At 38.0% G+C, this 6000-nt stretch overlaps 1 long non-coding RNA gene across 1 annotated transcript in view; it reads right to left on the reverse strand.

Annotated features, from left to right (window-relative positions):
• Positions 1 to 2993, reverse strand: part of LOC128312837 (uncharacterized) — a 69243-nt gene extending 66250 nt beyond the window's left edge. Inside the window, exon 1 of the long non-coding RNA XR_008292655.1 lies at positions 2496 to 2993. This is a non-coding gene — a long non-coding RNA (uncharacterized LOC128312837). The remainder of the gene's footprint in view (positions 1 to 2495) is intronic.
• Between the last annotated feature and the right edge of the window lie 3007 nt (positions 2994 to 6000).

Genomic DNA, 6000 nt, shown 5'->3' on the forward strand with positions numbered 1-6000 from the left:
ACTATGACTCAAAGAATGGTATCCATCAGACAAAAATCAGAGGGAAGACAGCAAAGATGCTAATTGTGAACTGTGTTTTATGATATGAGAATCAATAACTTCTTCCTCAAGTCTGGCTACTCTCTTTATTCTCTGGGAGACAGTTAGGAGCCTCATTTTGGAAATTTTCTAAATGGATATAGATTGTCCTTATTTTAATAGTTGACAAAGTGAAATACTGGTGCCTCCAAACGAAGCTTTCTGAGAGCTAATGCACATTGCACACCATATCAGACTTATTTAATGTACTTGTTTAACTTAAAGCATAAAATAATATTCTTTATTATATCTTTGGAAAACAAAGAAAAGTAAATGAAAAGTAAGTTACTTGTAAAGCCCCCTGAGTTAACCAGCATTAGTATTTTCTACATAGTCTTCCAGTCTTTTATCTGTGCATCGTGGTTCTAGGGTACTTGTAATTTTGTACTTTCTGCTTAATTAACCCAGTTTATATATCACAAATACTTTATGTCATTAAGAAACCTTCATAATCATTGCTTAATATAATCACATAATATGCCAACATATAGATATACCATGATTTATCTATGTTTTTATAATTTGGGGAATTAGAACTATTTCCATTCTTTTCTTTTTTAAACTTACCTCTTTAATAAAAATCTTTGCCCATAAGGCTATGTCTAAACTGCTGGTCATTTTCATTGAGTATTTTCCCAAAACTGGAATTAGGAGGCCTTAATGCCATGACTATTTTAAAGCACTTGGTACTTTTTGCCAATTTTCCCCCAACAATGTTGTATTAATTTCTCTACCCACCAGAAGATCTTAAGATCTGTCTCATTTCACCTTCACCAGCAAGGTTTTCATTTTGTTTTAACTATAGGTAAAATATGCTATTTCATTATTATGTTAATTTGCATTTATTTCATTACTAATTAAGTAGAACATATATTCCAATGTTCATTTATTTGTATTTGCTCTTTTTAGAATTCCTTGCTTGTGCTGTCCATGTTGTTAGAGTCTGAGCACTTTTCTTATTGATTTTATAAACTTTTTCAAGATTTTTTTCTCTATTAAGAGTATTGAGATTTGAATCTACATTAAACAGCACATTAAATAATAAAAAATGGAAGTAGTCAAATATAAGCCCGGGCAAAATTCAATATAAAGGTTTGTTTATAATGAGTGTCTTCCCTAGAGTGCTTGGTGGACAGCTCACCCAGCCTTATGTGCTCAACTTGAAACATCTGGTCACCTGCAAATACGCCTCTCCTCCAACCTCTGTTATAATCCTCCTGGATCCATCACCTTTGCTTCTCTCTAGTCTAAGCCATCATCAGCCATCACCTGGATTATTGCAAGCATCTCCTGATTCCTGGAATTATAACTGACTCCAATTTAATGGAAGTCTGATTATATTCCCTATCCCTTCTCAAGCTTAAACCTTGAGGTGGATTCAGTGCCTACCTGTAGATTAACTTGATGTCTACCTACTGTGCTTAGTACATGACTTGTGTCTCTGTTCTCAAGCTTCATTCAATACCGTGTTTCCCCCTCCCGTCTTTGCTTCACCCACACAGTTTGAGTTTGAGTTTCTTTGAGTTCCTGTAAATCACCATCCTTTCTTCAATTGCAGGATTTTGCCCAGGCTCTTTTGTCTTCCAGAAACATTTATTTATGCCTCCCTTCCCACCACATTCCCTTTATCTAGTTAACTTGTGGTCTTTTACAACTTTGAGGTTTCTGCTCAATTTTTTTTATTACAATTCCCCACTGCACCCTACCCGCAACCATCTAGGTTAGATTTTTTGTGCGTTCATAAATCTGTGCATGCATTATGTGCATTCATAAATCTGTGTTCCACTGCATTGTAGCACTCTTCTGATTGCAATTATACATTAATTACTATGAATTTGATTAATGCCTGTCTTCCTCACTATAGGGGCTAACTTTTTGTCTTCCTGAGAAGAGGTAGTTTTACAACTTGGAGCTAGGTGTCAACTGAAGTTAAACTCCTACCCTCCCAAGGACTGGGAGACAGGGGTGCTATCTTCCTTGATAATTACAAGTCAAAGCGATGGCTCCTTGAGAAGGACATTCCTGTCTTACAGAATTGGCAAAAGGCAATTAATAATTAATTAATCATTTGAGAAAGAGACAGTGAGCATGAGCAGGGGAAGGGGAGAGGAAGAGGGAGAGGGAGAATCTCAAGCAGGCTCCCCATTCAGCTTGGAGCCCAACCCAGGGCTTGATCTCACAACTGTGAGATCATGACCTGGGCTGAAATCAAGAGTTGGATGCTTAATGGACTGAGCCAGGTGCCCTGGCAAGAGGCTTTTAAAAGATTTACATCTCAAAGGGACAAAGAAAGAATTCACAAGTTTTCTAAGGTAAATATTGGAAGAAAAGAGAGGCCAGAGGTATAGTCAAAAACTGTTTAAATTTAGAGCGGCATTAAGGCTGTTTCGGTCACTCCCCACGTGCAAGCTCCCTACCTTCTACTCAGGATGCTTGAAGGAGACCAGGGCTGCTGATAGGGAAGGTTCCCAAGAGAAGGTTCAGTGGAGTTGAGGGTATGGGCCTGGATCTGTGCTGGAAGACTGCTTTATCTTCTGAGACTCTTCTACTCTGCTCCAGGGTGACTGAATCTTCTCACCTTCCAGCAAACTCCTTCTCCTTCCTTTCATTTTCACTTCATCGTTCTCCTCTTCTGACCTTCTCTAGTATCTTGGAAGTGCTTTTGTTTCTGTTGTTGTTTGTTTGTTTTTGTTTTTTAAAGAACCTCTTAAAATGGTTCCACGAAGAGAATCTTTGCCTTGAATCTAGGTCCACCATCTCTCTGAATCTTGTTATGACTTCAGTAAAAGCTGGAGAGAGGAAAAAAAAAGACTCTCTGGATACCAGAGAGAGACAGAGAGAGAGAGTAAAAGGAATTAGAAACATCACATATAAACCAAATAATACTTTGAGATATAATCCTGCCTCACAGTAAAGCCCTGTTAGGACCCTTTGTGGGTGGCACTGGATCTGTGGAGACTCTTCTTCCTTATAAGCTGTACACTGTGAATTTCCACCCATCTTTTAGATAATCCCATTCCCTACCTCCAAAGTATGTTCTTAACCCAGAACTCACTCCATTCTTCTCCCAAATATCAAATATTTATTGACCACTGAGGATACCCACAGCAACAAACAAGACAAAGCCAACCAAACAAAAACTTCCCACTTTCACAAAACTTTTATTTTAGTGGGGAGACACTGATAATAAAATAACAAGTTAAATGGTATAGTATAGCACAAGTTAAGAAGGGCTGTAGAAAACCAAAGTCAGGGGAAAAGGTGGAGGAGTGAAAAGAGGGAATAACCATTTTAAGCAGAAGGCAGTCATGCTGGGTCTGCTGGAGACGATACAGTTGAGCAGAACTTGAAAGATTTGGGTAACCGGGGAAGAGCGCTCTAGGCAGAGAGAACAGTGCCGTGGGAAGTTTTGCAAACTCAGCACTGTTGACATCTGGGGCTAGATCACTGTTGTGGGGGGCTGTCTATAGGATGTTTAGCTGCATCTCTGGCCTCTACCACCAGATATGGCGACCAAAAATGACTCTAGACATGGCCAAATGTTTCCGGTGGAGGTGGGCAAGTAGTCCCTGGTTGTAACTGCCGATTTAAGGCAAAGGTCTAAGCTAGGAGTTTGCTGAAGTCAGGATAACCTTTCCTTTTATCCTCTCAATTGCATATGACTTATAACTGATGCTCAACGTGTGTGTTATAGTAACTGGAACATTTTGGGCCTTAATAAGCATTTCCTGACTTAATCTTCTCTGAGCCTCTTCCAATTTCTCCATCATCATCTAGAGAAGAAAAAACAACCTGAATATTGTAATGTCTTTTCTTTTTAATTAATAAAGGGATTAGTTCCTGGTTCTTATGGATCACAATAGTCTTATGTATCAGTCTCTCTAGTCTCCTGGGAGGCCAGGGTTGGGTTTATTCTCTCTCTTCATCCTGTTTAACTCAGTCTAAACACACTCTTCTTTCTCCTCTCTTCATTGCTTTTTGTTATTGTTCCTCCTCCTCCTCCTCCTTTATTTTTCAGTTCCCTTAAACTTTCTTGTTAGGCTTCACCTAGTGAGATTCTGGAGCTTCTCTTCAGAGTAAGATCAGCCCAGGAAGTCCCAGCAGACTTTAAAAACTTTCCAAAGATGATAGAGAGGTGAGAAGGAGGAAGTGAGAGAAGAAAAGATGAAACAGAGAGAGACAGAGAGAAGAGATTATGTATACAATTTAAGCCATTTTCATAAATAATTGAGAAGTAATCTAATACACCCTTTGTATTGGATATAATGCTGGTAGCCTATTTTTAATTTTCACTATGATGATTAACTTGGATTGACTCATTTATTTATTCATCTGATTTTTAGCTCAGACCCCTGTTTATTAGCAATGTGCAGTTACTTTTATTATCTGGCAATAATAAACCAATAAGCAGTAACATCCTTGCCTGAAGTAATAAATCTCTGAACTCCCTAACATTTTAGTTTTAATTTTTCTATTAAACTTACCACTCACTCTCTTTTATAATAATTATTGGAATATGCATCTTCTCTCTTCTGCTACATTCTATGAAGACAGGACCATTATTTTACATACCTTTATATAAACCTACATAAATCACCAACAGCACCTAGTTTACTCAAAATTCCACATTCTCAGGAAACAAAAGAAGAATAACATCAAGCAGAAACTTGCATTTCCCGATCGCAAACCATCCCCTTAAATATATTTTGATCCAAGTCCTTCCTTCCCTGCTTTCTGATCTCAGTGGAATAGCTGCCCTTTTCCTACCCAAGGCTAATTATACTTCCCCTGCCGGCCCTGCTTTGAGCTTTCCCACCTCTCAGTAGACACCTCTTCATAATGTATTCCTTCCCTCTCTTTTGTATTTTTACCTCTATCTCTTTATAGGCTTATTAAAGGTATAAAATACTCAACTCTCTCCAAACTTTAAAATAAGGGGGGGGGGGGAGAGAAGAAGAGAGAAGAGGAAGGTAGAAAGAGGAAGGGTGTGGAGCAGAAGGTCTCTACCCCTTGGTACCTTGTACCCAGACAACCTTTTGGCTCTAAAACACAATGTGTTTTGTCTTCAGGTTCTTTACTTTCTGAATGTCCTCCCTACTAACCTCACTTAATTGCTATTCAATCCTGGAAACTCAGACTAAGTCATTTCTCTCAAGAAGTCTTCTTTGATACTTCCAGGGTCAATTAGGTATCCCTCCACTGTGTCCACATAATAATTACCATATGATACTTTTATTGCTGCTTGATTGTCTCCTGCACTAGACACGTTGATAACGAAAATTATATACTTCAGTTCTGTCTCCTTGTATGAATGAGGGAACAAATGATAACTACGTAATACACATTTGTGGAATGGAAAGTATTATTCCCACATGGTTTGACTTTGTAATAATGTAGTATTTCATTTTAATAAAAAGGATATAACTAAACACTACAAGTGTTCATTTCTAGGTTCCATTTTTCGAAAATAAGTTTTATAACATGTTTACTTTTACAACAAAAATGGAATGTTTTCCTTGTGAAATAGTCACACATAAAGAAATGTTTCCTATATCCCTGTCCTAATTGATTGCCACTCTCCAAAAGAAACCTAACAATCTTTTTAGGCAGACATACACAGATAGAACTTTAGTTGTAAGTATGACAGGCCAGTTTGGAGTATTTAATTTTTTTTTTTAACAAACAGTATTTTCCTTAAAAAATACTCTTGCCTATTACTCCACTCCTAGTACATCTTCAATCACTGCCCCAACTACCAGCAGTGAGGGCAGTCCTCAGACTCACATTGTCCTGGCATGACTATACTACACAAAAACATAGTAAAATAAGTTGGACAGGATATCAAAGAGGTGGATTAGAGCAGGATTTCCCAACCTCAGAACCAATGAAATTTTGGACTGGATAATTCCTCAGTGTGAAGGC

Source organism: Acinonyx jubatus, chromosome F2 (assembly GCF_027475565.1).
Source record: "Acinonyx jubatus isolate Ajub_Pintada_27869175 chromosome F2, VMU_Ajub_asm_v1.0, whole genome shotgun sequence".
NCBI classification, from domain to species: Eukaryota; Metazoa; Chordata; class Mammalia; order Carnivora; family Felidae; genus Acinonyx; species Acinonyx jubatus.